Source organism: Poecilia latipinna, unplaced genomic scaffold (genome assembly GCF_001443285.1).
Source record: "Poecilia latipinna isolate Pla-1442-1.1 unplaced genomic scaffold, P_latipinna-1.0 Scaffold2193, whole genome shotgun sequence".
In the NCBI taxonomy this organism is placed as follows: domain Eukaryota; kingdom Metazoa; phylum Chordata; class Actinopteri; order Cyprinodontiformes; family Poeciliidae; genus Poecilia; species Poecilia latipinna.
This window is the reverse complement of record NW_015114809.1, coordinates 49,435-72,749: the sequence shown is the minus strand read 5'-3', so window position 1 is coordinate 72,749 and position 23,315 is coordinate 49,435. Positions and strand designations below refer to the sequence as shown.

The 23,315-nt window shown below is 38.9% G+C and overlaps 1 protein-coding gene across 2 annotated transcripts in view; it reads right to left on the bottom strand.

The window, feature by feature from the left end:
* pacsin1a (protein kinase C and casein kinase substrate in neurons 1a) overlaps window positions 1-20,081 on the bottom strand; it is a 37,755-nt gene extending 17,674 nt beyond the window's left edge. Inside the window, exons 1-2 of one of the 2 annotated variants that reach the window (XM_015017806.1) lie at window positions 19,850-20,081; window positions 10,511-10,581 (exon numbers count right to left, since the gene is read on the bottom strand). The gene's annotated coding sequence lies outside the window, so the exon portion shown is untranslated. Of the gene's footprint in view, window positions 1-273; window positions 483-10,510; window positions 10,582-19,849 lie in introns of those variants that run through there. The other variant, XM_015017807.1, reaches the window with a different exon arrangement.
* Between the last annotated feature and the right edge of the window lie 3,234 nt (window positions 20,082-23,315).

The following is a 23,315-nucleotide window of genomic DNA, read 5'->3' as shown; positions in this document are numbered from 1 at the left end:
AAAAAAAGATATTGCGCTTAATCCAGGTATGAAATATTTAAATAACAGCTGTTCTGGCCCAAAAAACATTTGGATCCTTCTAACAATCCGCCCACTGTCCAAAATCCTTGCTGACAAAGCAATCCCTTTTGTAATCTTAAATCTTCTAAGTCTGCTAAGAGCCTGTTGTGAATGCAGAGGCTGTGTGGATGTTAAAAACACAGGAGAATTATCGGCTAAAATCAAACTTTTGCACATTTGACCACACTGAGTCTTTATTCTACATGTACTTACCACTGTTGGCTCCATTATTTAAAAAATAAATAAAGTAAATAAAATCCTCAAACAGCTTCCTCGAGGATGTAAAAATTAGCAATCCAACTCTCTCTTTTTGACTTCAAATTAATCTGATCATTTCTTCCTCCCCCCCCAGTTTCAGTCTCTGTGGCCAAAGCAAACCTAGAGCGGACTTTAAGTCGGACCAAACCAGCATAACTCAGAGGCTGAGGGATAATCCTGCAGTGTGCCATTTGAATAGCTTTAGAGGGGGGAGGGAGTTTGCCTCAGAGAGGACCAAAGAAGCTGATAGGACAACTAAGGCAACGAGAGAAGAAATCTTGATATGAAGCTGCATCCGAGTTGGACTTCTATAGGATTTTATAACTCTTCCTTGCCGATGTCTGAAAACCAAACTATCCAAAAAAGATTTCCGAACCTGCAACGGAACAAGCGTGGAACCGTGAAACGCATCTCATCAGAGATACGCATTCAGTCTTTGGTCTTGGTGGCGTAAATGTCTTGCACTCAGAATGTCTAACATGCTCACAAGCCCTTTAAAGAACTGAATGGGAACCATAACACAACATGTAAGCTTGTTAGAGTAAGAAGATTTCAGTGAGATGAACTAACTTTGCACCTGTGCATCACTAAGCAAACTGTCTTCAGTCTGGCTGGACAACAGCAGGTCAAAAAGATAAAACTACTAGCTGATTAAAAAAAACAAACAAAAGATTTACATTGCATGAGAAAACATTGATGAAAGCAGCTTTGGATTTTAAACAGAAGATATAAAAATCTGTACACATGTGAGAACATAATAAATATTTCAGTTTTCCATCTTAAACACAAACTATCGTGTTTGTGTTTAACTGAAAGGTAAACTCTTAGAAACCTGCTGAAAGGGATGATTGAAAACTGCATTAAACTTCTATTAAATGTGCATCCCTGTAAATGAATTTCAGCATTGCTCTTTGGAAGGGGTCTGTTTTGTTGTTTTTCAGTTGAATAATGCAAAATATGTGTTGCAGAAGAGCAGAGAAAGCTTTGAAATGACTTATTTGGCTTCTTTGCGTCACAAAACGTTGCATTTTTACTGCATAATCTAGACATTTTTTATACCCACTGTTAATTTAAGAAGAAATCTATTTGGATAAACATAGCTTGGTGTCCCCTGACATTGCCTGAAAAAAAAAAGTGGAGAGATGGAGATTTGCCAAAGAAAAAGTAAACAGGGGAGAGAATTTGGTGTGGCTGAGAGATGCTACTGCAAACTTGAGGCATGTTGTGGAGATGGACAAGGAGCCAGGATGTTCCTGAGTGCAATAAAGAGGCCCATTGGGCCAGAACAGCAGCTGAACACATCAGCACAAAGATGTGATTCATGCTTGGTGCCGAGCAGAATAAGGCGGCTGCTGGATGTTGCCAGGAGACAGAACTGCCTTGCGCAGACTTCACACACACACCCACACACACACACACACACACACACACACACACACACACACACACACACACACACACACCTACACACACACACGCAAACACAAACACACATTGTAAACAGTTGAGGCGGTCATAAAGCTGGTCATGTGTCCGATGTTTTAGACAAGAGCAAGAAGGCAGGGCTAGGGACATTGTGTCAGCTGTCCATCTCTCACAGTCAACTGCTGGACAACCCTTGGTTATGCACCAACAGGGAGGCAGAGCAAGTGTGCACCGAGTCGACAGATTTATGGAGCACCTAAGAGGAGCAACTCCTTATTTACAGATAGATGAGGAAACTAGAGATGGATGTTGGGTGTGTTGTTGTTATCGGCTGGGTTTGGAGTGCTGCGAGCACTCTGCGCTGCTCATTAGGGTTCGGCTTTGGAGACTCAAATGTGAGCTGACATGCGGATCCACAGAGAGTCTACAACAGGGTTCAGGGGGAATAAACCATTCCAAGCTGCTTCTCTGTGTTCCTGCAGCTCCGGCTCTCCGGTTAACCTGCAGCTTTTAAAGGGTAACTGTGCTGTGCTACGAACTGCTAGTAGTTACAAAGAATTTCTATTAAGTATCTTAGTATTATATGGAAATGCTTTGTTGCGCATAACAAGTGTATGATACAGTCAGATCTTAGTAGTAGCCAATAAGACTTCATGAAACTTGTCAGAGGATGGAAGTGAACTTCAATCAGGTGTCGTCATCGGTTCAGTCTTTTCCCACACTCTGGCAAAGCTGCCCTTTGAAACTTTGCTTCCTAACTTCAAATAGACACCTTGTTAGGGTGAGACACTGCCTCACCTTATTCTGAACAGTCTTGATATAATAAAAGAAGACGTTGTTTTTCTTTGTTTGTTTATATAACCCATGGAACCAGGAAATCATTTCAAATCAGCTAGAAGCGAGATATTTGATAACATACAGTATTATATCACAGAGGAATAACTAAGCAAATCCACACTTCATTCAGATCACTGCTATATGTTGTAATATTTAGAGATGTAGCCGGTGAAGGCTACTGTATGGGTCATCACGTCAAAAAGACAAGCACAGGATGACTCAACTATTTATACGCCTCCAGTGGCGCGCTCTTTGCTGCAAAGTGAGGATTGCTCCAGTTGTAGGGAGGATTGTCTCTTGCCTCTCCCATTTTTAATCAATATATGGGTTAGGAGTGAGTCATCGCGGTGTGACATTTCTCCCTGAAGAGCAGGACACACAGTGATTCCTTGACAAGGGGACATAAATAACCAAAAGACCTCTGTCATGGACTTTGGTAAAAAAAAAATAAAAAAAATAAAAATATGTCGACACTCTTCTCCCACATACAGGATCAATGACGAGTCTTCTCTGCCTGCCACCTGCTGCCTGTTTGTTCACCACTAATGCTTCTAATGTGCACTTTGACTGGACTGTGCAATGTCAATATGTGATGGAAGGAGTGGTGTCACGAAAACCAAGTGATTGTGCATCAACTGGACAAAAAATGAGTCTGGAAGCCAGACAGCAGAGTGGTGCAGCTGTTAGCATGGCTTTCCTCTTCTTAATGTCAGTCAGATACTTTGTGTTTTGCAGTTTGGACATTTTCTCCCATGCATGCATCAGTTTAAATCCACTATAAACTCCCCACAGGTGGGATTATGTGCATGCATTCATTTTGTGTCTTTATTTTGCCTCATGATGAGATGACTATGAACTGCTAATAATGTTTAAAAATAAAATTAGTATTAGCATGTCTGAAGCTTAACACTCAAAAGAAAAGTTGGAATCAGACCTCAGTGTCTGAGCAAGTAAACAAAAGATGAAAATAGGAATAAACGCTAATAAGTCAGGTAATCAATTAAAAACATCGGACAGAAAATCATACATTACATTATAGCTTTGAACATGTGACTGAAAGAAACTGTAGAGGAACCTTGTGGACTATCGCTCCAAAGCCATGCACTAGATTTGTAAAGAGCAGAAAAAGAAAAGATTGTGCTTAGGGCCCTCAGATCAGCAGGGGGCCCCCAAGAGCTCTTGACTTCTCAGAGATTATAAATCTCCTTATGTTTAGAAGGAAAATTTAATAAAATTAATAGGGGGAAAATATCCTCTCTCTGTTGTTCATTGGTTTCTCTGTGATAAGCAAAGAGTCAAATAACGATGCCGATACAGCTCAGATAGGAACAGTACGTTGGGTACACTCTGTACTCTTGCTACTGTGTGTAGCATGGAAGGAGGACACATGGTTGACACATTGTTGTTTGGTCTGGAAACACTCTGATCCAAAAGTAACAGAAAATGATAAAGTTAGAGTCACATTTCAGGTAATTTTAAGCAGCTAAGGAAAAATCCTATTTATGAGAACCTATCAGGTGTTTAGTAATCTCTGTCTCATCTCATATTGGTTTTAATCTTTGATTATCCTGAATAGTATACCAGTGAGCAAAGCATTGAAGCTTAATATGAGTGCAAGAGCGTGAAACATGTCATTTTATACTGCTAAGCTTTCAGAAAGGGAAGAACAGGCTGTCCCAGCCTGGCTTTAGATCCTGTAGCATCTCTCAGAATCACTGAGAAAACCTGAGGGCAAAAGGATAAGATGTTCTGCCACATAAAACAATCTCACATTTTGACCTCAGAATAATTGAAATCAGAAGTTATTGTGCCGTTTTGAACAGTTCAAATGTTGAGAGGGCAGAGCTGCGTTTCTGAGCATGCTCTCTGACAGCACTTAGCCCATCATTCTTAATAACTGTTGCATTTACTGTCAGTTCTTAGTGTCATTAGGTCACGGTTGAGACACAGCTGCTGCACCTTAAAATGCAAGCTCACTAAATAAAGATAATGAAGACAACAGACACAATGACAATAACAGCTTACAATTTAACTTTACTGTACCAAAGCATCAACATCCAAAGCAAAGGATTTTCACTGGCTGCAGATTGTGTGATTATTTTTCAGTCATGTTGGCGTTATTGACTACACTCAAAAAAAAAAAAAAAAAAGCTTCAGCTCACACTGATGTACAAAATACAGAACCTGATGAGAATCTGATAAGAAGGAGAGGACGATAAGCGAAAAATACATACTGCCTGGAAAAGACCACTGATTGAAAGCCTCCGTAAAATGATTCTCAAACACAATTGTGTTCTCAAACAAAAACCTAAATCTCACGACAGGCAACGCGTTTAAACGCAGCCCTCCCACCCCTACGAACTGTGCTGTGATTTAAAGCAGCATCCCCGCGCTGCTGCAGTGGTTATGTAACTGTCAAGCCTTTTGCCACAAGCCTCCTGGTGACAGTGTGGAGAAGAAAGTGGGGGAAAAAAAAAAAAAAAGCAAGGGGAGGGCAGAGAGCGATGGACGGAAGAGGCACCAGTGGAACAGAGGAGAAGGAGACAGACATATTGTCATGGCTTGTGAAGCAGGCATGAACTGAAGTGATGAAGCAGAAACAACAGAAGCCAGATTCTGTCCAGTCTCCTCTTATGTGTAAGATGACAGAGGGAGCAAAGGAGGGGAAGAGAAAACGGGCAAAGAAACAGTTAATCCTGTTGCTCTCCAAATGTTCTGCCTTTTTATCATTTAGCTGCCTGATGCTGCTCTGAATACTGATTGGCTGCATTATTAGCTGAGCTCCGAATGTGTGTATGTCTGGAAGTGAAAGAGCGAGAGATGGAGTTTAAAAGAGAGAGCAAGAAATGATAGGGATATTTAAACTAGAAAGTATTTATAACAAACTGCAGACTCAGGCTTAAAGGTTGAAGGTCAACAGAAGAGGCAAAAAACCTGGTGTAGTTTCAGCAGCCTTGCATACAAACTTTACACACGAAAGAATGCATGTCTATTCCCACATTTTGTTTATAATTATCATACAGAGTTACTGACCGGCAGCAAAAGTCTTCAAAGGACTTACAAATCATATGATTTCTAAGGCTCGTATTACTGTGCAAGTTATTCAGCTTCGTCCAAGGTTAATCCCCGAAGCAGCCAAAAAGATAAATGACAACAAAGACAAACAGGCATGGAAGATTATTGCACACAGATAATTCAGAAAGTTTTATATTAATACGCTGCAGGAATGTTCACTGAGGTCACAATTACCTTCGTTTGCTCTGATTATGATCTTTTGATCTCTGTGTTGTACAATTATGCCTCCGGGGGTACATAACTAATTGTGACAATAATTGGCATCTTTAATCATTCGTTTCTCCTTCAAGACGTTTTCATAGGCTAACTGCTAACACGATCACCAGATGACACCGTCAACAATAAGCAGATGCTAAACAGGCCAACTCCAAATGTGTTTTGTAAGTTGGCATGCTATTTACTAATAAAGGACACAGTACAAAAGAAAAGAGATTCACATGACTAGATGTGTAACACAGAAAAAATGGATACGTAGGCCTCATGTATTACTCGATGCACCAGCTGGTTGGACATACAGTGCAGTCCAGGAAGTGGAAGCAGTTTGAACGAGGGTAAAGTCAGTCTGTCCTCTTTCTGATTCATCCAGATTTTTATGTTTCAATACCAAATGGAAAGCTTTGAGACTGCCAGGATGCTTTAGCCTTCTCTCAAAATTGCAGTCTCAAGAATCTTGTGAAAATCACGCCGGTTTGTTAGAGAAGGATTTTACTAAGGTGTGTGTTTTTATTGTCTTCTTACTGATGCTGCCAATGTACAGTACACCCCAATGCTGGCACATGAACAGTGATGAAATCATCAATGTAATTTGGTCTCAAACTGTAGGGATAACAAATGTCTCTGCACTAAACCGAACAAGTCCAAATCGCAATGGGATCCAAAGAAGTGCTGCAAGAAAAGGCAACAAGGACATGTATGTTTAAAAACTTCTATTTAAAATCTACCAGTTGCAATTCAATCTGGAAAGACTCAGACGGAGAAAAAGGAACAATTAAAGATTTAATGACAGGAATGAGTAACAGTTCTTTGGAGCTCGGGCCCCGGTAGCTGATTTGAGCTGAGATTTGATGTGAACTCGATGAACCGATAACTGATGAGGGATGCTCTCCCCCGGGGCCCGACACCGATGGTGGAGGTCGGGAAAGGATGCTATCCTGGACAGCCGAAGGTTGTGGGTGGAGAAGGGGAGGTGGTGGGCTGAACGTAGCTGGGAACCGGCTGACGGCTTGGGTGTGGATCCTTTTATGCAGAGTTTGATTGATGATTGGATGATTGGACACGCCGAGTGAGGACCAGCGCTGAGGTCTGAGATGAGCATGACGCCGATGGGCGAACGGAGGGGGCGGAGTCTTCCAGCTTGAATTTTCGCTATCAGCTCCATTACGACTGCCTTTAACTGCATGACTTAACAACGCGCAACTGATTAAGAGGACTTTAAAAACATAAATATTAACACCAAATCAAAGCTCTTTTTAAACTAAAGCAATAAATTGTTAAAAAATATCATTGAAATCTTAGTGATTTGTGTCACAGGGACAGTTGTTGCTGCGGCACGAGATGCTTCCGCAACAAAGGTGGGTGATAACAAGAAGAAATTTAGAGAAAAAAAAAAACCATGAAGCCATAAGTAGCATGACAACAGAAAATGAAACATACTCTACAACAAACTGAGTTAGCTTAAGGAAATGTAATAATGTGCATCAAAGATGGAACAGTTGGTCGCTTTGAATGCTTTAAACGACATCTCACAGACGATTTTCCGCAGGAAGCTAGGTCCCATTTTAATGATGAAAACTCTTAAATGGGAATCACATTTCGGTGGGATTGCATATTTTCATCTTGAGCTGTTGCGATACAGAGGACGCCTGGACGCCTTCGCTCAAAACGATTTTCTCACAAATCTTGTGGAAAAAATAAAAGTGGAACAAAAAAAGGAATGAAATTGGAAGAATCCGTCTTATTGTAGATTTTAGTAACGTGTGTCATGCTTCGTGGTGAGGTCGGACATGAGTACAGACAGGACAGTGGTGTTGTCATGTTGGCAAAGCTGGAATTTATTGATCAAAGGCCTTACAAAAACTGAGGAGGTGGGAAAAAGCAGCTGAAGTTTAGGGAAGCCGGCAAGGAGGAAGACTGACACAGAAGACAGGATGAAGAGTAGATGAGAGGCAGGTGCGACTAATGAGAGGAATGCAGAACATTGGGGAAGAAGCAAGGCAGGGAAATGAGGGAACTGAACAGGACATAAAAGCAACTTGACAACTGAAGGTTAAGGACAAAGAAATTAAAGTGGAAGGCAGCAATAGCAAACAACCCAAAAATAAGCTAAATGCACAAACAAGAGAAAACAAGAGACACAAAGACTCGTAGATCATAACAATTAGCTTTGACACAAAGGTTCGTGATGCCTGACGTCGCACACGTAAAAACAATTTCTTGATTAATTAAATCCTTTGAGAGAGTTGACACAGGACCTGGCAAATGGTGTGAACTGCATAGTGTTGGGGAAAAGTGCTGTCACCTTATTCAATATCACTGCACAACTATGACAAAATTATAACCCTCCATTTTCATTTCATTTCAATAATGTAGCGCATGGGAAATTATTGGTGTTATTTCAAACCTTTGTCTCAGGCAAGAAGAGGAAACACTTTTACCAAGCATGCAAATGGATGTGATAAAACAAACTGAAGCAATTTTCATTTTATTAACAGGTGTAGTTTACTATGATTTTTCAAATGAGTTTCTTGACTGCAGTCATCTTGAAGTCATGCTGTTTGCAGAGCATGGGCACCAAACTCTGAGAGCCTTTTTAGGGTTGAGTAATACACGGAGTGCCTTGACTTCACTGGAGACCAAAAAAAACTGAGATTTAAATTAGACCTGAGATGCAAAACTCAAGAGCCTTATTTTGCAGCTGCATCATTACGGCTTGCTTTATTCGAGAGTCTAAATTTGACGATTCGGAAGCAGAAGGATTCTGCTGTTGAATAAAAAGTGTCAAAACCTTGAGCTGATTTAAACGCATAAAAACACAGAAAGCAGCTGCACATTAAATACCCATCACAATTTTTATCTGTCTCCAAACTGAAAACAAAGCTGGTTTACACAGTTTTATATATATCTAGTCAGACTGTTTTCTTAAACTGCTGCTGAATGGTGAATAACTCGGGAATAAAAGATTGACATGTGCTGTACAGAGTGTATTAAAGATGGATAAAAACCAGAGGCTGTGAAAACTAAGATTTTTCCAAGCTGGCACCAGATAGAGATAACGAAAATTACTAAGTTTTTGTTGCTGAATCCTGAAATAAATTATTTGATGCAGCAAAAACGTTTTAAAAATGTGTGGAAAAATATCACATTTCTCACACATTTCCCAAAAAATTTCACCATGTCCAAAGACAATAGGTTACAAAGGGTTACTAATATATCTCCCTATTAAAACTCTACAAGAAATGCTGTCACTGCGCGCGCACATCATCCCGACATTCACATTTTCTAGAACAAACATTTAATTACATAATAAACGCTCCATCTCCCTTATTATTTCATAAACCGTTTTAGAAATGCTTTTGCCACTGGAGTCCAAGAGTAAATAACCTATGAAGGAAAAAAACAAACAAACCTGAATGACAATCAGTGACTCCACTGAAACGTGAAACTAAACAAACAGCACTCTCGTCTTTGTTCTCTCCAAACTTATCAGAACACTGTAATTATAAATCAAGAACTCACTACACTCCTCTGACCCAGCTTCTTTTCCTCCCAATCCAAAGTGGAAAGACTCCCTGGAGAAAGAAGCCTGTCTGAATGAGGCCACAGTGTCCTGATGAGCCTCCTTATGAATAAAATAATCTGCCTGCATTGACCAAACATCCGCTTAATTCCACTGCTGTGGTACAAGTTGTGCTGGAAACGGAGAAAAACAAGAACATCTGAACCTTCACAAAGGAATTCTTCCAATGAGACAGTGAGTCGCTCCCAGGAGTGAGAGAATAAAGTAAAAACACGAGATGATCTCTTCTTCTCTTCCTCTACGTATGCTCTCTATGCCAGACTCCACTGCTGGAGAAAAAGCATGTCAAAGCTAGTTGAATATTTGCTGCACAACATTAAGTCAAATAAGTATTGGGAGAATATTTTCTGCTCTGATTAAATCAAAACTGAACTCTGTGAAAGGCATTGCATTTTTTTTTTTTTTAGATGAATGGGTTAAAATCCTACAGAGCAGGACGTCCATAAGACATCTTGAAATTGTCATAAAAAAGAAAAAAATACTGAATAAATTTTAGTAATACCTTTTCCATATTATTATCCCCTATCATTATATTAAATGCATTGGATGTGAGGATTATTTGCATTGCTACTGACCTCTAGTATGACTTTCATGCCAACAAGACAATACAAAAGTTATTCAAATAAAAAATATTACTAATGGGTTAAATACATATTCTCCTGCCATATCATGTACACCACATATTTGGAAGTGAGAATGTCAGCATATATAATGCTAACCATGTTGTACACTTATGCATATTGTAATAATGTGTGAAACATAAGAGTACAAGAAGTACGCTGTAATGTAATATGGAAGCCAGGTAAGGAAGAAAAATCACCTGTCCTCCAGTTGGCCCCTAGACACACTGAGAAACTCTCATTAAATATTAACGCCGACGACAAAGAGCCCTTAATTCCTTACAAGAGCTGCGTTTAACATGATACGTTACAGACATGGTTTCAAAATAAACTCATGGCTGATCTCATTGACTTTGTCCCTCGGACGTCTTTATGAGCATAAGTGTAAACACGGTTTCCATCAACAGGGATATTTTGGAAAAAATGAGGCCTGACTCACCTTCTCCGCCAATGGGAGGTCAGGTTTCCATAAACTTTAAAGAGAGCTGCCGGTCCCCTGCAGGAGATCACCTGTGGAGATAAAAACACGGGGTCAGTCCTTCTAACGAAAGCTCACGGAAACGAAAGCGCAACTAATTGCTCTAAATGAAAATAAAAATGGAAATCAGCTTAACCTGTGACAAAAAAAAAAAAGCTTAGACTCAGTCAAAGATACTAAAAGATTTGCTTCCGTTTCAACTATCACAACAAGAGAAGATTAGTCGACCCTGACACTGAAGGCAAGAGGAATAGCAAATCAGATCAGCTTCCTCAGTTTTCATAAAGCTGCACAGCAACGTACCCGCCTGTTTAGCATAATTGATTTCACCAGGAGGATACTTTTAATTAGGATGGGATCTGTTTAAATATTGTGGTTTCATCGGGTTTTCAATGCTTCAGCTGCAGCAGGCAACACGGGAAGACAAAAAGCTTTTTGCAGCAAGTTATTAAATAAACCATGGGAAAATCATTACCTTTCTTTCATATGTTTTTTTATACAGATTTTAATTTAAACTAATAAGGACATAAGTGAGGAGAGTATAATCCTGGGAGAAATAAAGTAATGAATACCGCAGAAGTTTATACGTACACAGACATGCACAAAAATTGCTTATTCAGTGGCTTGCAAAAGCACTTATAATCACTTTTTCAGACTTTGGAACAGCAAACTTTCATTTCGTTTCATTACGGTTTTATGTGGGGAACAATCAAAAGTTTCAAGAGCCTTGGTTGTGATGATGGACATTTATGTTTTTCAGAGAGACTCAATTTTAGCTTTTATTTCAGCTGATTTAAGTCCACAGTTTTCTTCCTTTATTTTACAAAAATTGGTCAAGTAATTCCCAAAGTTAAACACCTAAAATTAATATACCTCAAAACTCTGAAATATGAAAAACTGTTTTTGATTACTATGAAAAAAAAATGCTGTTACATCTTATACATGTGAAAGAGATTGTTTATTCAGTAGTTTCTCTTTTGCTACCAAACGTAATTTATGAATCTGCTCCCTTCATTTACAACTTCTTTGTTTTTCGTCAGATAAACATTCATAAATTTGATAAACTGCATCTCTAAACAGCAAAATGAAATGAGGTCTAAGGATAAAAAAAAAAAAAACCTGCTGCATCTTGTTTTGTGTAGAAGGAGATGGAGCACTAATATAACAAATGGCATCATGGGAAGAGAACATTATGTGAATGTTTTGAAGCATCAGCTTGCTAGCATGTTAAAGCCAGGCACAAATTAGTTTTCTAAATGGACAAGGAGTATGTACATACCACAAAATTGCTGTCTCAATCCAAGTAACTCTCCTGGCTGTGCTTTTATATTAAAAAAAAACCAATAATGAAGCCAGAACCAGAATACATGCCTCAGTTTATCAGAAGACAACCTCTCTTCTGTAATCTGGTTTCCACTAGGACATAATATGTCTTTATTACTGAACAAACAGTCTGTAGAGCTGAGGACACGCATCTTACAAACATGTCATGCAGCAAAGAAACGGCAAATTTAAGGTGAACGACTGATATATCAAATAAGACGGCAAGAAATATCCCAGCTAAATATAATGCCTCACTGAAGCCAAATCCAACAGATATCTGACTGAATTCATGCAAAATCACTGAGTCACTGCATGCTGCTCATGTTTTTCCACTCTAGACAGAATCTTTTTTTTTTTTTTTTTTTTTGGCCAAACCATAAAAACATTTTTGCTTGCAGCTTCTCTCTTTTGTGAATGATTGTTTATTTGTGTCGTAGAACGACTGGTTAGACATTCAGGGTTTTGAATGTGTTGGTGAAACATAACATGAGTTCCAAAGACACTATTCTTGTTTCAGAATGACTTGCAGCATCGATGAGGACGGATCAATTATTTATACGTTTACTCAAGCTAATGTGTCCACATCTGCAACGTCCTCTCTGAATCCAAACATTTGTTTTCGGTCTTTTGGTGCTTAATTATGAATTACAGCCCGATTTGTGTCATCAAATGCACATTTGTACAAATAATAGGTAGACAATATATGAAAGACAGAAAGCGAGCCAATTGCTTTCTGGAAAGTAGCTTGACTTGGAAAAAGTAGGAGAAAGAATCTTCATGAACTCGAAAAATACTGGGGAAAAAATCATTATATTTCATCTGGAATTTCTATCGGTGACGTTGTAAACACTGAGATTTCACCACCATGCAATGGTGGTGAAATGCATGTAGAGACCCAGACTGAAAACCTGTAATGAACTGCAAATGATATACTGACTACTTAAATTCTTCAAAAAGAGCATCTTCAAAGAAATAACGTTTCAAGAAGAAACAGTTCAGAGAGCTGCTTATTGAAAAATATTACATTTTCTGTCCTTCAACATCATGGACTCTGTATCCTCTGAGCTGAAGTGAAAAAAAAAAAAAATCACATAACTAGTTCCAAGCACACAGTTCAAAGGTCAAAATATATAATGAGGGTGTGCTGTGGTGGCGCAGGGGTTAAGCACAACCCACATATGGAGGCCTTAGTCCTCAACACAGCTGTTGCAGGTTCAATTCCCAGCCTGGTGACCTTTGCTGCATGTCTTCCCCCTTCTCTCATTACCCTCTTTCCTATGAAATAAAGGCCACTAGTGCCAAAAAAAAAGCTTTAAAAATATATAATGAGATGGACTCAGTAATGCAGTGGGGATGGATAGCTTGTACTTTATGGTTACAGTTAATGTTGGCAATTATCTGAGTTTTGAAAGTGACTTGCTGTGCCTTTCTATGGAATCTGTTTCTTGCCAGCTTTAAACATCAGCAAATTACATTTCTGCCTATTTTTCTTCACAATATCTCCAGATCAGTCAGACTGAATGAGAAGCGAATGTGAACGTCAACTTTCAAATTTTGTTCTGGACTTTGGCGAGGCCTTTCCAAAATGTGACTACAGGTATGCATTTAATGTTACAAATATTAATAGAAATATGATTTCAGCCTGTATGTTTGGGATCACTGTTCTACAAAAACGTTTAATGTGTCAGAGTACAGTGTTAGTTTCCACCCACACATGATGTTTTGAATGTAGGTCAAAAAATTCAAGTTTGGTGTCGGGTAACTAGAGCGCCTTCTTCTTTAAGTTTACGTGCATTTCTATTAACGGTGGATTTCTCTGTACTGCTGATCCCTTAAGGCTGAATTTGTGAAGAACATGATTGATAATTATCTTCCCACCTGAGAGATGGACCTCTGCAGCTCCCCCAGAGTTACAATGGGTATCATGGCTGCTTCTCTGATCAATGCCTGGCCTGTCAGCTTAGGTGGACAACCAAATTTTGGCATGTTTATTACTGTTGTTCCATAATCTTTCTGTTTTCAGATGATGGCTTGAACAGGCCATAGACTGCTTTATGATCACACCCTGCCTTGAACTTCCCCACAACTTCATCACTGACTTGTGTGGTGAATCTTGGACACTCTTTGTTTACCGACGTCTCACGGAAAAGGTGTACTTTCATGTTCTGTAGGTTAAGTGTAGAGATGAGATGAAACATCAGCTCACATCCACATCCACGGGAACAAATGCAACCCCACTAATGGTAGTTTGCGCTTTAATCGTTTGTACCAGTGTTGTCGCAGACTGTGGTGTTTCTTGCCTCCACGGTGGGCACAACATGACTCCATTTTGAATTTCAGACAGGGGTATGACACATGCTGAGTCTGTGCTCTGCCTCAGGATGAGCAGCAGCTGCACAACACAAATTCAGAGCAGGGGTAAAGTGACATGTAGTAGTGACAAACGTAATACAAAGCGGGTTTATTATATTCTATTAAACAAAGGGCGCAGGAGAGGAAACACACGACTAGAACTCGCCAAGTGTTTTCTTCTGATGTGTATCTCGGCACATGCTGACCAGTCTCTACAACCCCTGAGGGACAGAAATATTTCATAAAATAACTAGACTAGCAACTATGTTTAGTTTTTGTTTATATGCTTTAGTTTGAGGTAACGAAGCTTTGCCGCAGATGCTTCTGATCATCTGTAGCGTTATCAATCTTCTGCTGAGGCCGGAGTGTATCCTCGTGTGTGTTCCGCTCTGTGCTGAGAGAAATGAGACACTCCGGCTGCCCTTCAGACTCGCCGCTCTGCTCTTACACTGCCTCTTTTTTCACAGCTTGTCAGAAGACACTGTCTCCTCTTCGAACAGAGGAACAGAAACCTGAATTTTTCTCTTTTTTTTTTCCACTGGCAAACACATTATATGGAAGAGTTAACAAAACAGAAAAAAGAAAACGAAAAAAAAACACCTCCTCACACCACCATTTCACACATTCTCCCCTTCACCTGACAAGTGATGTTCTACAAACACAGAGGACTAACAATAACAAAAGAGGTCACCAGAAAACATTAGACTCCTCCTTTTGTGAGTTATATTATGAGGAGAACAGTTGGCATGTTCATATTTGGGCTCTTAAAAGGCATTCAGATTGTTTTTCTAAGAATGAAATGATGATACAACAAACTTATCATAAATGTATAAACACTAATAATTGGGTTCATAATTACAACTTATTCTAATTTGGCCTAAGCTGAATAGAGGCTCAGCAGACATTTGGTTAGAAATGCCTTTTGCAAGTTGCAGTTGAATCATATCCTTAACCAGCAACAAGCAAGATTAAGGTCTGATATTTGACTGTTCTTCTTGATTGAATAAGTAACGTTCACTTAAATTGGTTGGTTTCAAAACCATTTTTGACGTGAGCTTAATATCACTTAAATCTGAGGTAAAGCTGAATCATTTTGATTTTGTCCTGCTACATTATTAAATCCATTTTGTGCAAATCACCAGCCAGACTACTGTTGATCTAATTCAAAGAAATTCAAATGAGTGCCTGCATCAAATACGATTGTATGTAATATTCCTTACAATTTCTTCAAAAATAATTTTTATGAAATGGAATTGGGTGCTCAGTTTATTTTAATTTATCACTTAGTTAGCATCACGATGCATAAATGTCTAAGAAAAAGAATGTAAAAAAAAAAAATATGAGAAAAGTTTGCTTTAGAAATCTACAAAACAATCCTCCCTCCAGTCAGTTACTATAATCGCAACTCCAAAAATAAACCAAACTAACAACTTGCATTAAAAACACACTCTGAAAACATCCATCGCACCGTCTTAACGGGATTACATTTTCACTTCCTGCTACCAGAAGCCCTTCCTGCTGGTTGATGCTGCTCATCATCCATTAAATGTTAAAGATCACTACAGATCAAGCTGCTGATTACATGAACACAAAACCATCATCAAATCCAGACAACACACTTCCTGTGCATGCAGAGAGGCTGCCTCACCGCTTCAAGAGAGTAAAACGTTCAGGCACAAACGGAGAGAGAAACACAACGTACTGTGTAGTGGTTATTATACATTTATAAGCTCTATAATCCAAACATTAAAAACATATAATCCAACCACATATCAACGTTAAATAATGTATATTTTTCTAAAAACCCTTGTTTTTAGAAAAAAAAAGAAAATCTAACTTTTACGAGAAGGGACTGATTCAAAAACAGAGTTTGTGATCTAAAGACAAAAAACGGGCATTTCTTGCACAATCAGTGTCTTTCTGCAGCCGAAAGATGTTTTCTATTACTTTTTTATTTATTTATTATTTTTTAGTTGCCCATTCATGTTTGGTCAATTTTAAGAGTCACTGTCAAACAGCCTAAAGAGCAAGGGCTGCAAGTTGCAAACAACAATTTTAGCCAGAAAAATATCAACACCTTAGATTTTGATGTGGCGGATGTGGCTTACAGGTCAGGACAGGATAGCCTTAGGAACAGTAGAAGTATGCTACAAAACCTTTCAAAAACATTTTGTTTGTTGCATCGTGAAGTTTTCAATTGCTTGTTTGCTTGTTCAGTAAATGATTCATTGTAATTTTCATGTGTCGCTAACAGTGAGAGTCTACTAGAAAAGATGTCTGGCTTATTCTGGTAGCTGACGATACCAAAGTTTGTATCTGATTCATGTACCACAATTCTTCTAAAATTGAAGGTTCCTCAAACAATTTTTTTTTTTATGTGGACAACACTTCACTTTTTCTGAATAGCATTCTACTTGCCTGAGCAGCTTTATCCTACTCCGAATGAAGATTTCTTTTTTATTTTAATCATATTTCTAAAAACTAAAAACAGAGCATTTTCAAAGTCGTTTTGGCCTACCGACTATTTAAATTATGCCATATGTATTGTACTGATAATGTAGTTTGTGCCACTTTACCTCTTTTAGTAAAACTTTTGTTTTCTCTATAAGATTGCTGCAAATTATGCACATATTGTCTGTCTGTAAATTATTTCATGAAAGTTCTTTTGATAAAACGCATTTAAAAAAAAAGTTAATTGCTAAGACAAGTTTGAAAAGATTCTGTATATGTCAGATGAAAAGGGAAGGTGGGGGGTCGCAGCATGAGGAACTCACAAGAGTACCACTGAAACAAGACTCTCCAACAACCACCGAACAGCAATCACAACAATATTGACAAAGAAAACTGAAAAAAAGAGTATCACCGTCTTCTCTCTGCAGCCTCCTGTAGCCTCCAAAGAGAGAGATCAGCACCAAGGACAGATCCAAAACAAGCTAACTGACATCTGTATACTAACAATAATGATAATTGAACTCAGATCACCCTAAAGCGACTCTATCGTTACCAAAAGTATTTTAGCCCATCAAATTAAGTGTCCATCCTTTTTGCAGAGGGGAACTAGACGGCATCAGGCAGGTCTGGATGTTTGGCGAGACGGGAGCAGCTGCAGGATCTAAAGCAAAAGAATTAGCATGAATTCCTCCTTCTTTGTTAATCTTTCCATCTCTACATCACAACACTATCCTGCCACCATGCTTGGGTGGTTGGTACAGGTGTAATTAACAATTTCAAATATTTTTCATGTAATGAGGGCCAAGTAGCCTGTTGTTTGTTTTCTCCAGCTAAGAGCAGCTTCAGCACCACAGACAGCTCTAAAATAAGCCTACTGACATTTTTTGACTAATTACTAAAGTTGGGGACAAAGAAAACGACTCGACGTTTTTGAGGCAGCTCTGAATCCAATAGGTGAACTGATAGTCAACACTTGTTGCTGTCAGTTAATGACAAAAAGAGGTAAGGATGCTTCATCTGCTGCTGACAAACTTTTTTTTTTTTTTAACTTTATTTGTTAACTACATTTTCACGATTGTACTGGGCATAAAACCTCACCTAGCTGATTACGAAATCACAGTAAACAACAGAAATCAACTAAAAATTTACAAATTGCACATGAAGGTAATCAGTTTTATTTTTTTTAATGATTTTTCTGAATAAAATTTGTTCCGCATAGAATATATTTATACATAATATTCTTAATGTCTATTGCACAAATATTGTATTGTTATCTGCTAAAATATAAACAATATATAGCTTTCTTAGATTACGGCCAACACAGACTCATTTCGAGACCAAAACACTACATACATATTTCAAACTCTCAACAGCATGTTATTCTCCACACTGTTCAGATCGTTGTCACTTATGGTATTAACTTAGAGTATTTTAAATTGCTTTTTTTTTATTATTTCGTGGTGGATTTAGACAAAAATAAAACCAGTTGGAATTCAGAAAATATCCTCCACCACCTATTGTAAATGTTTGTCCTCTCAAACCTTTGACCTGGCAAGAGTTTTTACAAGAGTTTGAACAGGTTAATTTGTTTGATAAATCCTGTAGCCTTGAAGCCACAGTTGCTAAGTCTGTTGGTGTGAACACCTAGTTTCTGTAAACTATGACTACTGTGAAAGTTGTGTCGTGTGTCCGCAGTTTAACAAATACATCCTGTTCCACACATCAGCTAAGCATTCCCTTGCATAGAGGGGGCATTTATGGTTGGGTCAGGACGTGGATGACTTGGAAGAAGATGGGAACTGCTTGGTCTGATTGCTAATTTGATGTTAAATAGAAAAGTGCAGATACCAGATCTTCATGATCCAGTTTACTCCGACTAGCCACCAAAGTTAGTACAATATTCTTAAGCAACACTGGGTTCTCCAAAGAGGTTAAGTTGCTCAAGGGTTAGTTGTTAGTCGTTTCCAACAAAAAGCAGTTTCAGCCAAAATCAAGCAAAATGACATCTGCTGCTTCACCGCTGCCAACGCATAGAAGATCTCACATCAACAAGCGTTGCTGCATGTCTTTTGGCAGGACGAGATGTTTTGGAACCACAGCAGCTGCTTGGTTGGAGGGGGATGTTACAACCCAATGCAGCAGGCAGCACTTTAAACAGCCATCCCTCCCTGAAACGCATCCTCCTCATCATCATCATCACCACCACCACCACGATCATCATCACAGTTTGGGGATGCCAAACACCTAAAGGTGGCTACCGGATACTTCAGTCAGTTGGGAGGCCAGATGCGTTTCAGCCTCAGAGCAGATTTGATGAATGATTAAAGGGACCACATGCACCTAATCCCATGTAGAAAGCGGGACGATCCTCCTCTGTGGCACCGTTGGTTAGTCGGAGGGAAAACAATGACGCTAGAGATGGCTCTTTGCTTTGCTGTGACAACCAATTACATAACGGGAGCTCTGTGGAGTGCTCCCATTAACATCCGCGTCCATTTCCCTCAAGAAAGCCTCAAACACATCACTACATGACCACTAAGCAGCGCATTTACGTCCAATAGCCTCATCTTAAGCCTTTAAACAACACAAAATGTTACGTTTTCAGACTGATCCAAGTTTATATTCGTTATCAGATTTAGTCATTTCACGCATGGAAATAAACCCTTTACTACACCGCCATCGCCTACATATGAAACAGTATTAAATGAAATTTGATGCGCATTTTTTGTGCTCAGAAAGCAGATTTGTTTTATATGCAAGGTCTAATTTGTGCAATCCAGCTATTATTTTAAACAGAAAACAGCGATGCATAATTTCGCGATCTGGTCTGAAAACAGGACATTGGGTAGAGTAAACCCACATCAGACGAGTCAACAAAGCGCACAACATTAATTCAAGGTGAGGCGAGATGGACCGTCTTCCCCCCATGGCGTAAGCAAACAACGGTACATCATGTAACATGACGCATGAATAATTACAAACTGCAAAAGGCAAACAGCATCGCCTCTGAATTCTGCTGTACTCCGTCGGGTTTTGCTGCATTGGAAGCAGCGGGTGAAACGTCCGCCAACGTGATGGAGAGTGATGCAGATTTCTCCATCTCGCCCTTCGCTGAAAGGATGCTCTGCTTCTTATCCCTGCGATGCACGGACGTGGCGGCCAGTAAACACTTACCAGAGATGCTGCTTCTGGTCCTGCCCAGTACTGTCTGCTGCGAACCGGACCGTATTTTCCCCCTTGCAGTACAACAGAAGGTGACCCTGCGTTCTCCCTGCAAGACTCTGCATCCACGAGATCACGATGCACGCAGCAAGGGGGAGCTCCACGGCACAGGCGCGCGCTGGGGGGATGGCCCAGCTTTTACTCTCAATGGACAGCAGAAATAGACTGCAAAGGGGGGAGGAGTGTGTGTGTGTGGGGGGGGTACGAGTGAGTGTGCCAAAATCTAAAATCTCCTCCTAGCATGTAAACATATGGGAAGTAATACAAAACAGAATTATTAATTTTATGATTGTCAATTTTATGATTTTCTTTTTTCTTGCTATTTCTTTATTGTTATCGATGAATACTCTATTACTTAACTGGAACGACACATTGTTACTTATGATATAAAATAATTCGGAAGGAATGGATGAGGAGATGTGACTTGGACTTTCCAGCCAATGGAGTGATCACGTTGAGAGGAGGTGTCCCCCTCCCCTCTGCGGTGTAGGCCACGCCCACATCTCACTATGCCCGAAAGGAGGAGGGAAGGTGGGAAAGGAGTGTTTTTGTTCTGGGGATGGCTACTGACTCATCCGCTCAAGAACAAAAGAACGTTTTGCTCACCTGTTGAGTGTTCAATTTACTCATTTCGAGTGGCTCACAAAAGTGATAGTGCTTCTTGAACCTGATCACTTTTTGCCTTACCATAGTCACAGAAGTCAGTGTGTTTTATTAGGATTTTTCATGATGGATAAACACAGTTTAGCGGAAGACAATAGGGGCGTTCCAAATTATTTGACAAATAAAAAGTTGAATCCGAGTCAATATTTTCCACTGCAAACACAGCTGCAAGGAGTTCCTCTATTATTTTGCCAGCTTGCACATCTACAAACTGAGGCTTTTGTCCATTCTTCTTTTCAGCAGTCAGATTGGAGGGAGCTGCTGTGAAGTGAATGTTAGTCTTCAAGTCATCCAATAAGACCACTTTATCTATTAGATCAGATTTATTTACTTATGTTAGCTTAAGATCATTGTTCTGCTGAAGGGGAGCTGTTGCCCCAGTTTTAAGTCTTTCACGGCATCTAATTTTCAACAATTGTCATGTATTTAGCTTCATCCATTTTTTAGTCTGTCTTGGCCAAATTCTTTGGTTGCAGTGGAGTTGGTGCCTACCTTCAGCCAACATTGAGTGAGAGGCAGGGTACGAACAGGTCGCCAATTCATCACAGGCCAACACAGAGACACAGGAGAAACAATCATGCCCACACTGGTGTAGAAAGGCCAGTTAATCTGATGGTCGTATGTTTGGACTGTAGGAGGAAGCCATGATTCACAAATATTCAGGGAGAACATGCAAACACCATGCAGAACGATCACAGGACCTTCTTGCTGTAAGACGATGGCGCTCCACTGTTCCAAAAAGACCAAATCTGTGGAGTTTGACTATAACAGGTAAACCCCTAACTGGATGTTCTAATCAATTAGTTTTATATATCTACAAAATTTACATTATACAATGTTAGGCATCCTTCACTCCTAGATATACTGATCCTCTTTTACATGTTTCATTGCTATTTCTGAGGTGCAGCTTCCACTGAAACAAGGCATCCTGTCAAAGCCATTCAGCATCAAACAGGATGAAGAGAGGGGGGGAGTTTTCTTCTGCAGATTGGAGGCCATTGCAGACCTTAAACTAGATCAGATGATGTTTTTTTTTCTTATGCAGATTGGCTCAAGTGCAAATAAACTACCACCAGCAAAAAATGTTTATCTTATAGCTTGGGTTATTATCTGAAAAACGAAGTGTACATGGTTTATCACAAATTCACATACAGTAAACACAATCTCAGGTGAATGACAAAATATAAGTAAAATATATATTACATATCTCTATTGTGTGGAAAAACCCACTATTATTAACATATGGATTACATGTCATTCATATGAGAAAACGACACACAAATTAAACTTTTTTTTTAATACTAACATAGTTTAAACATATTTCCTAAAAAATATATTTAATAATTTCCGTAAGCTTAGTGACATCTACTGGCCAATTACAAACAGTGCAGAAAAACAAAAAAACAAAACTCAGAGAGGCTGGAGAACTATCAAGACTTCTTCAAATGATTACAGAAAGTCTTACGTTTTTGTCCTCTTACTCCATCTTTTTCTTAAACTTCTTTATTAGCTATCAGATTCAAATTTGTTTAAATGTAAAAGACAAAAAATTAGTTTTGATAGTAAATACTATGTATCGGACAATACTCTTGTATTTTCTAATGGTTGAACCGGCAAAGAGATCTTTTAACAGTAATGGAAACACAAGCGTGATTTACACAGATTCCTTCTCTCACAAGGTTTTGTTGAAAAAGTGGACAATTAGGACACAGTTGAAGAAATAATGTACTGACACTGTAAAAGACCTCTTTAGCGTCTCAAACATGCATCTGTTTGGTTTAGACTTTTCTAACAAGAGTCATTGCAATGGCACTCAAATGAGGCCTGATACATGGATTTTTTTTTAATTTCTTCTAATATTTTCTCTTTTTCTATTCAACTTATTTTATGATCATTTTTGTACAGCACTTTGGTGCAGTTTTAAACCTGTTTTTAAAGTGCTATATAAATAAATTTGACATTGACAACATAATTTGCTCTCTGTTTTATTTTATTCTTTGAAAGTAGAGCTGCCAAAAGAGCAACCAACAATACAGTTCATTTTGAGATGAAAAGATGTGGCATAATTCTTGTTTCTTTAAGTTTTTATTTTTTAGATTCATTTTGACAACCATCAGATAGTTGTGCCTTCTTAAAGAAACATTCCTGGTATCTCTCTGCATCAGAACTAGCAACTGAAAGCCTGATTAAGGTATTTTATCTATGTGACTTTTCTGGTTAAACCTGTCAACACAACCTTTTTCCCAAGCAAAAAGATTGAGATTAATGTTTTACATAATTCCACTGACCCTTGCGGTTTACTTGTCTGAGGAAGTTAAATATGACTGTAAAAGTGGAAGTTATAAAACTATTTGATCTGAACCAGCACAGTTTGATCATTAAACAATGGAGAGGAGAAGCAGTACTGTGCTCAAGGCTGTTGGTTTGCCCTCTTTGCTCTTATCTTAAATGTATTTATTTCTTTTCAGATTGGTGTGGGGAAAATCATTTTGACAGTCATTGGGGGAAAAAAATCCAGAAAGATCTGGGGAGAAAATCTCTTGGGGTCTGCAAAAGACTTAAGATTGGGGGGAAATCACATTCAACAGCTAAAGCACACAATCAGAGCTAAAACGGAGTTTCAAGTGTGCCAAAAACATTTGTCTATGTTCATACTTGCAGTTGGAGTCTCATAAAATAGTAGGTTTAATAAATTAGACCTAAGTCCGATTGAAAACTTAGATTGACCTGATCCAATCTGACCGTGCTGAAATAT